This window comes from Pongo pygmaeus, chromosome 5 (assembly GCF_028885625.2).
Source record: "Pongo pygmaeus isolate AG05252 chromosome 5, NHGRI_mPonPyg2-v2.0_pri, whole genome shotgun sequence".
NCBI lineage: Eukaryota > Metazoa > Chordata > Mammalia > Primates > Hominidae > Pongo > Pongo pygmaeus.
The window spans coordinates 139,082,034-139,091,581 of record NC_072378.2 but is presented as its reverse complement, the minus strand read 5'-3'; positions in this window follow the sequence as shown (position 1 = coordinate 139,091,581).

Sequence of the window (9,548 nt, the reverse complement as noted above, 5' to 3'; positions counted from 1 at the left end):
ATGGTGCTGGGAAAACTGGCTAGCCTTATGTAGAAAGCTGAAACTGGATCCCTTCCTTACACCTTATACAAAAATTAATTCAAGATGGATTAAAGACTTAAATGTTAGACCTAAAACCATAAAAACCCTAGAAGAAAACCTAGGCAATACCATTCAGGACATAGGCATGGGCAAGGACTTCATGACTAAAACACTAAAAGCAATGGCAACAAAAGCCAAAATAGACAAATGGGATCTAATTAAACTAAAGAGCTTCTGCATGGCAAAAGAAACTGCCATCAGAGTGAACGGGCAAACTACAGAATGAGAGAAAATTTCTGCAAGCTACCCATCTGACAAAGGGCTAATATCTAGAATCTACAAAGAACTCAAACAAATTTACAAGAAAAAAAACAACCCCATCAAAAAGTGGGCAAAGGATATGAACAGACACTTCTCAAAAGAAGACATCTATGCAGTCAGCAGACACATGAAAAAATGCTCATCATCACTGGTCATCAGAGAAATGCAAGTCAAAACCACAATGAGATACCATCTCACACCAGTTAGAATGGCAATCATTAAAAAGTCAGGAAACAACAGATGCTGGAGAGGATGTGGAGAAATAGGAACCCTTTTACACTGTTGGTAGGAGTGTAAATTAGTTCAACCATCGTGGAAGACAGTGTGGTGATTCCTCAAGGATCTAGAACTAGAATTACCATTTGACCCAGTGATCTCTTTACTGGGTATATACCCAAAGGATTATAAATCATGCTACCATAAAGACACATGGGTACGTATATTTATTGCGGCACTATTCACAATAGCAAAGACTTGGAACCAACCCAAATGTCCATCAATGATAGACTGGATTAAGAAAATGTGGCACATATATACCATGGAATAGTATGCAGCCATAAAAAAGGATGAGTTCATGTCCTTTGCAGGGACATGGATGAAGCTGGAAACCATCATTCTCAGCAAACTATCACAAGGACAGAAAACCAAACACCACATGTTCTCACTCATAGGTGGGAATTGAACAATGAGAACACTTGGACACAGGGCAGGGAACATCACACATGGGGGCCTGTCATGGGGCAGGGGGCTGGCAAAGGGATAGCATTAGGAGAAATACGTAATGTAAATGATGAGTTCATGGGTGCAGCAAACCAGCGTGGCACATGTATACTTATGTGACAAGCCTGCACGTTATGCACATGTACCCTAGAACTTAAAGTATATTAAAAAAAATGTGACCCTTACATTGATAGGGCCTCCAGGGCCTAAGAAGAAAAAAATGAAGGGCTCTGAGGCTTCTCCTTCATCATCTTCACGGTAAACCCACTTCTGGCCAAGATATATTATTGTGGAATTTTCTGAGAATGCTCCAGTTTCTCGAATTAATGAAAAAGCTCTTCAGTTTTGATACTTGGAGATGGGTAATATTACAAATAATCAGTTGCCTGCCCAAGATGATGGATTATTCTGTTACTGACAGTGTTCCCTTTTCAAGTTTTATTTGTTGAAGTATGATCATTCAAAAATTCCAGCATTTTGCAGTGTTCAAAAAAAAAAAAAAGAAAGAGCCCAAATTATGATTAGCCACTTTCACGGGATGTGAGAAATGGAAACAAAGGATTATACTTATCCAAAAGCATTGTTTTTCTCAGTATAAAATTTTCTCCTGGAGACTTAATAAGTAAGAAAATTGTATCTTGCTTGTGTTTGCGTACTTTCTCCAAGAAAATTACATACAAATACTAGATTTAATTGGTGGTTGAAAATGAGGAAAGTAAATAGTAAAGCAAGGAGCCTAAACTCATTAGAATAACTTCTCCAAAACTGGGAAAAAGCCATTTTTCATGCCTTGCTTAGATCTCCATGGTGGGTAAGAAGTGGACAATTTAGATAATTACTGTAGGTAGGAAATACAAACAGTCTCTGTAGATAATTCTAGAAGAAACTTTTTTTTCAGGACGTCACAAATCAAAAAAATAATTTCCTTAATTTTCTGCTTTTACTACAGAGCATTGGTCTTTAATTTTTTTCCTGTCTCAGGTACACAATTTTAACAGTCTAATATTTGGCCATGTTTTCCTCACTTCCTTCTGAGGATAAAGAATGAAATAATTAAATGGCCAAAAGAGGAATAGAGGAGAGGTACAAAATGAGGATTCTCAAGAGAAATTGGAAAATAAAGGTCATATGAATTTGTGGAATAATAAATTTGCTGGTGTGATGGTTAATACTGAGTGTCAACTTGATTGGATTAAAGAATGCAAAGTATTGTTCCTGGGTGTGTCTGTGAGGGTGTTGTCAAAGGAGATTAACATTCGAGTCAGTAGACTGGGACAGGCCGACCCACCCTTAATCTGGGTGAGCACCATCCAATCAGCTGCCACCATAAAAGCAGGAATGGAAAGAACAGACTGCCTGAGTCTTCTGGCTTTCATTTTTCTCCTGTGCTGGATGCTTTCTGCCCTCGAACATCAGACTCCAAGTTCTTCAGCTTTTGGACTCTTGGACTTACACCAGTGGTTTGCCAGTGGCTCTCGGGCCTTCAGCCACAGACTCAAGACTGCACTGTTGGCTTCCCTACTTTTGAGGTTTTGGGACTCAGAATGGCTTCCCTGCTCCTCAGCTTGCACATGGCCTATTGTGGGACTTCACTTTGTGATCGTGTGAGTCAATGCTCCTTAATAACTCCTTTTCATGTATACATTTATCCTATTAGTCCCGTCCTTCTAGAGAACTAATACGTCTGCCCTCCCTATCATCTTCTCAAACTATCTTTGGAGTATGGACTCTGGAAGAGAGAGGCCTACTGTTTGGATAAGATGGTCAGGCATCAATCAGGGACTTGCTTGGTCTGTCCAGTCTGGGCAGTAGGGTGCATCAGGTGGGCTTAATCAGTTCAGCTGCCTCCTGTTGATAATGCATAAACAATGTTTGCAACCTTAGAACATCAAAAACAATATGAGGGGTTAATAGGGAATAATGGTACCCATATTAAATAATTGATTCACCAATAAACTAAATGTAATGCACACTTCATCTTCTTCACCAAGAATTTGAGGCAGCTCACCAGATACACTTGTCAAAAAGTAAATAAAAATTTTAAAGAGTGTGGCGATGGAAAATGGAATAGTAGGTTAGTAATCATGGTGTAGGGGTATTGGGTACTGGGCATACAGAACACAAACATCCCATCCAGGAGGGCCTGCCCAGACACTAAAATACAATGAATTTGACTCAGAAACCAAATTTGTCATCAAAACCAGTGATAAGAGAACTAGGGTTAGTTTAAAACTTTGATTAATCATGAGAGAGAGAAAAAAAACTTGTTTCTTCTAGGAAGAAATGCTATTCCTATTATTGCTTTTAAAAGGAATTTCTCAAGTAAATATTCATAACAAACAAAATAATAGATTTATAAACTGTTTCTTGTATTGTCAGTTGACAAAGACCAGCTGAGTTTTCAAAAGGCTACTGGGTGAAAGCAGCTCTTCAGGGAATAATCCATAACTAGATACAGTTTCCTAAACAGTTCACCCAAGCATACATACGAAAACAACAAACTAAAAAGAACACCTACTATAATTCTGGTACTTCTGATTCCTTCTCAAAATGGTGTTGGTAAAATTGGCTAAGAGAAACGCTTCTGCCCTGGTTCTGATTCAGGTTTTCTTTTCTTTTTGTCCATGTTCTTTATAAACATTATGTATTATAGTTGAATAACTGTAGAAAATTTGTTTCTAATTGCTCTTGTTGAGATTTTAAAGGGTATTTATTTGCTGCATTTTATTTATTTTTTTAAGACAGAGTCTCATTCTGTCATCCAGGCTGGAGTGCAGTGGCACTACCTTGGTTCACTGCAGCCTTGACCTCCTCCTGGGCTCAGGTGATCCTCCCACCTCAGCCTCCTGGGTAGCTGGGACCACAGGCGTGTGCCACCACACCCAGCTGATGTTTTGCATTTTTTGTAGAGATGGGGTTTTGCCATGTTGCCCAGGCTGGTCTTGAACCCCTGAGCTCAGGGGATTCTCCCACTTTGGCTTTGGCCTCTCAAAGTGTTGGAATTACAGTGTGAGCCACCATGCCCAGTCTGCATTTCATTTTCTATAGCTATTTTCTCTCTTTGGATCACATAACCTTAGTTTCTTTTTGAGATGGTAACTTGTAGAACAGAAGAACGGCAACATGGTTTCAATAAGGTTAATAGACTCCCAATACTTTTATAGATAAGATAGAGGAATATAATTTGGGCAGCTGATTTGTAACCAACTCAATAACTCTATCCCAAGGATGTAGGCCGTCATTCTGCATGGAGGGCTCTGGCATGCTGTGAGGATTAGTTCAGGTGTAAGAAATGCAGAAGGAAGGGTAGTGGAGTAGATAGAGCTCAATTTTGGACATATATGCTGGAGGTTCAGGGTGAAATTTCCTTTACTAGTTGAATATATTGATTTGGGGACAGAGAGAAAGAGACAGAGAAGGGGTAAGAGGGAAGGGGGAGAGAAAGGGGACGAGGAAGGTATCTAGTGATATAACAAACATTTATTAAATATAAACCAATTATGTAACAAGTGATATCTAAGCACTTTACATGTTGTAACTAATGAGACCCTGGCAACCATGTCAGGGTTATCTCATTACAATCTCCATTTCACAGATGAACTGAAATATGAGTGGTGAACTACTTTTCCCAAGCCCACACAGCTGGTAGGTGGTAAGATAGGGATTTTTGAATCCTATCTTGCTTGAAGATAGGGATTTTTGGCCATTATCAGTAAGTAAGTGATTGCCGAAGTCATAGGCATAGCTGAGTTGCTCAGGTTGTGTGGATGAACCGAGGTACATCAATTCCTAGAGGACTCATGTGTTGACTTTAGAGGTACAGAAAAAATAAAGGCCACATTTTGGGAGACTGTGTTCATAGCCTTCAGTCCTCAAAGCTTGGAAAGTGTGATATAGAATGGGTAATAAGAAGAGCATGGCAGACACCTGGGAACAAAGTTTCAAGAAAGTGGGAATGCAGCTGACATCCAAGGACCAAAGCAAGCAGGAAGGTGCCAGAGACAGCAGCAGAACCATTTCAAAGCAAGGATGGGTGAGAAAGCAGATGGCAGTGGATGGCTGTGCACCTGAAAACTTTCAATGCAGGGTATTCTAGAAGCTTGACCATGAAGGGGAGGGAGAAAGGGTTGTGGCTAGCTACTTAGAGAACTGAAATGAAGAGAAAGGTTTTAATCTTTCAATGAGAGAGGCTTGAGTGTATTTTAAATATTGAGTGGCAAATGGAGAAAGAAAAAGTGAAGATGCAAAAAAAAAAAAAAAAAGAGGGTAATACTTGGTGAAAGGTTGTGGAGGGTGCAGGAACAGATGGACTCCTAAGCCCAGGTGCTGAGAACATCTTGAATAGAATTGCGTTCTGCTTTAGGATGGAGGAAGGAGGTAATGATGAATGTATGAGCACAGCTAAATGTATAGGTAGAATGCCCATGCTTCTGACAGCTAAAAGAAAAAAAAAACAGAAATTATAGGTAGAGGAGAAAACTTTATGCTTTTCATCATGAGGAAATAGAGGCCCAGACAAGCTAACGAATTGGTGTAGGGTCAGTCTCACAGCCCTTTCCTTTATAAATTACCCAGTCTTGGGTATTTCTTCATAGCAGCATGAGAATGGACTAATACAATAGCACAGTAGGGTGCTGGTTATTTTCTATTAGGTTGGTGCAAAAGTAATTGTGGTTTTAGACTGAATTTTAAATCATTATTACTAGGCTCAAACACATCTTTATTAATCAAAATAGGAACCATTACAGTCAACACATTTTTGCCAACAAGAAATAAGTTTGTTTATTCCTATAGAATAAAAATCTGCTTTGGGGCCGGGAGCAGTGGCTCACGCCTGTAATTCCAGCACTTTGGGAAGCTGAGGCAGGCGGATCACAAGGTCAAGAGATCAAGACCATCCTGTCCAACATAGTGAAACCTCGTCTCTACTAAAAATACAAAAAATTAGCTGGGTGTGGTGGCATGCACCTGTAGTCCAGCTACTCGGGAGGCTGAGGCAGGAGAATCGCTTGAACCTGGGAGGCGGAGATTGCAGTGGGCCAAGGTCACACCACTGCACTCTAGCCTGACGACAGAGTGAGACTCTGTCACCAAAAAAAAAAAAAAAAAAAAAGTGTGCTTCGGGATTTGATGAACTCTTGGAAAGCATTTTCTGCATCCTGCTCGTTGTGGAAGCATTTTCCCCATAAAAAGTTGTCAAGATGCTTGAAGAAGTGGTAGTCGGTTGGCGAAGGGTCAGGTGAATGTGGTGGATGAGGCAAAACTCTGTAGCCTAATTCGTTCGACTTTTGAAGCATTGGTTGTGTGATGTGCAGTGGAGCGTTGTTGTGGAGAAGAATTGGGCCCTTTCTGTTGACCAGTGCTGGCTGCAGGTGCTGCAGGTTTTTGTGCATCTCATCGATTTGCTGAGCATACTTTTCGGATGTAATGGTTTCGCCAGGATTCAGAAAGCTGTAGACCAGCAGCAGACCACCAAACAGGGACCATGACCTTTTTTTGGTTCAAGTTTGGCTTTGCAAAGTGCTTTGGAGCTGCTTCTCAGTCCAGCCACTGAACTGGTTGTTGCCGTTGTCTATAAAATCCACTTTTCATCGCATGTCACAATCTGATGAAGAAATGATTCATTGTGCATGGAACAGGAGATCACACTTCAAAATGACGATTTTTAAAAATTTTTGCTTAGCTCATGAGGCACCCACTGATCGAGCTTTTTCACCTGTCCAATTTGCTTCAAATGCCAAATGCCTGTAGAATGGCCAACGTTGAGTTCTTTGGCAAGTTGTAAGAGGATCAGCTTGGATGATTGCTCTTAATTGGTCAATGTCAACTTCTGATGGCCGGCCGCTATGCTCCTCATCTTCAAGGCTCTCATCTCCTTTGCAAAATGTCTTGAACCATGACTGCACTGCATGTTCGTTAGCAGTTCCTGGGCCAAATGCGTTGTTGATGTTGCGAGTTGTCTCAGTTGCTTTCTCGAATAAGAAAACCGCTTGAATTTGCTTTTTGTCTATCATTTCCATAGCCTAAAATAAATATAAAATAAACAGCAAATAAGTCATTAGCAAAAAAAAAACCCACAAAGTGTGAAATGTGCATTAAAATGATGTATAACATAACCACATTTAAGAATGTATTCCAATATCAAATAGCAAATTTCAACAATGCAAAAACTGCAGTTACCTTTGCACCAACCTAATACATGCTGTCTTCCTCCTCTTCCTCTATACTCATGTCTGAAAAGGCTGAGTTATGCAGCATTCCTCAGGTTCCCTTGCCAGCTGGCTTTTGATTGGAAGTCTCTGTTAACAAAGAAGGAACGAGCCTTCTACTAGAGAACATAGCTGTGTTAGGATGTTCTCATATGGCTATAAATACCTGAGGCTAGATAATTTATAAAGAAAGAGGTTTAACTGGCTCATGGTTCTGCAAGTTGTATAGGAAGCATGATGCTGGGCTCAGCTCCTGGGTAGGCCTCAGGAAGCTTACAATCATGGTGGAAGGTGAAGGGAGCAGCAGGCACATCACAAGGCCAGAGCAGGAGCAAGAGTTAGGGCGCGAGGTGCCACACACATTTAAACAACCAGATCTTGTGAGAATTCACTCACTGTTGCCAGGATAGTACCAAAGGAATGATACTGAACTATTCATGAGATATCTACCCTCATGATCCAATCACTTCCCACCAAGTCCAACCTCCAACATTGGGGATTACATGTCAACAAGAGATTTGGGCAGGGACACGCATCCAAACTATATCAATAGCCATAGTTTATTAAATTGGAAGCTAAGACTCTTAGTTATTTGGGGCTTCTTTTGCCACTGTATGTACTAGCAGATTACTAAGGGGAAATTTTGTCTTTGCCCTCTTCTCCCCACTATTATCTATCTTCTGCTGTGTTTTACCCAAGAAGGCTGATTCCTGTGGGTTACATCACCTAATGGCTTCCAACAATAGAAGGTCCAGGCAGGAAATAGAGAAGTGGGAGAGGCGGAGATCTGTCTTCCCTACTCACTGCTTGCCCAAAGTGGAAGCCCTTATAGGGCTTGGGTGACACTTTCTTCACCTTGGCCTTTCTCCAGGTAGGTTCTGTGCGAAGCAGCCCCTGATACTGTGCCCGTAGGAGGTTAGCTGGGGAGTGTTCATGGGATGACCACTTGGGGTGGGGGAGTGAGAGGATCAGGATTGGGCAGAGTGGGCTAGGATGGCCCTGCAGTTAGTTGTCCCAATTTGGGGCATGTGAACTGGATCTTCACACCTCTGCATAGACCAGTCATTGCATGAGGCTGCCCCAGGGAAAGGGGGCATGCTTTTGGGTGAGGAAGTTCCCCTTAGGCAATGACAGGTCCCAGAGAAGAATTTAGTTGAGACCTGTTGGCCCTGGCACTTCCAACTGCTAGTAGATGAGTACTCCATTCCTAGGGTGGGGAATCGAGGTGGTGCTCCCTTCCACCCCTTTGAACCGAGGATTCATAAAGGTTTCCTGCTCTTGCTAGTTCCTGAGTGCCTCAGCACCTCTGGTTTTTGTTTCTTCATTAAGTTCTCTTAGTTGAACCCTCTGAGTTGATTTGTTTCTTTTCAGGGACCTAATATAGATAATAATAAATTATATAAATATATAAATAGAAACACTTAAATGTTCAAAAAGTTTAGTAGTCTAGAATAGGGAGACTTGATCTGGCCTGGGAGGGGAGGGCAAGTTTGGCCAAGGAAGTGACATCTGAACCAAAATCTGAAAAGCTAACTTAACAAAGGAGAGAGAAGGGGGAATGGAGGAGGCATTGAATCCATATGGCCTGGATCACAAGGTGGGGGAGGCAGTACAGGAGGAGGGAGACAGGAAATCGGCTAGAGAGAAAGGTAGGGACAACACTCTCTGGGTTTTGTGTACCTCATTTTTGTTAATCCAAAAAGTAATGGAAAAGCTTTACAGATTTTTGAGCTGAGGGAGGGGGACACAATCAGATACGCATTTTAAGAAGATCTCTCTAGCTAATCAAAGACCAGTGTTATTTTTAATTTGGTGAGAAATTACCACTTGCCTTTGTCTGTTAGAAGCAGAAAAGTCTCTTTTTGGTTTACTAGTCTCCAGACTGGCTGGACTGAGGTTTCTACCACTTGGCTAATCCTGCATATAAACCACAGTATTTCATGGACAGAAGGCTGCTACATGCTATACCCCACGGTGCCTGTTGCATCTTTTTCGCATCATGGCAATTTTTTTTCCCTAGCAGATAAGATAATACAAAAAATGTATCAATCATTAGACTTTTAATTCAGGAACAATTTGTACTATATATCAAAAAGTTGGGAAATAATATAGTCTATCTGTACATCCCACTTGTTTTTAGTGTCTTTAAAAAACACACAAATGTCCACAATTTTTGGTCTTGGAATTGATTTAATAGAATTTCCCTTTAGATATTAATGAAAAACAGAATGGAGAGTGTTTCTCATAATCACACACACACACACACACACACACACA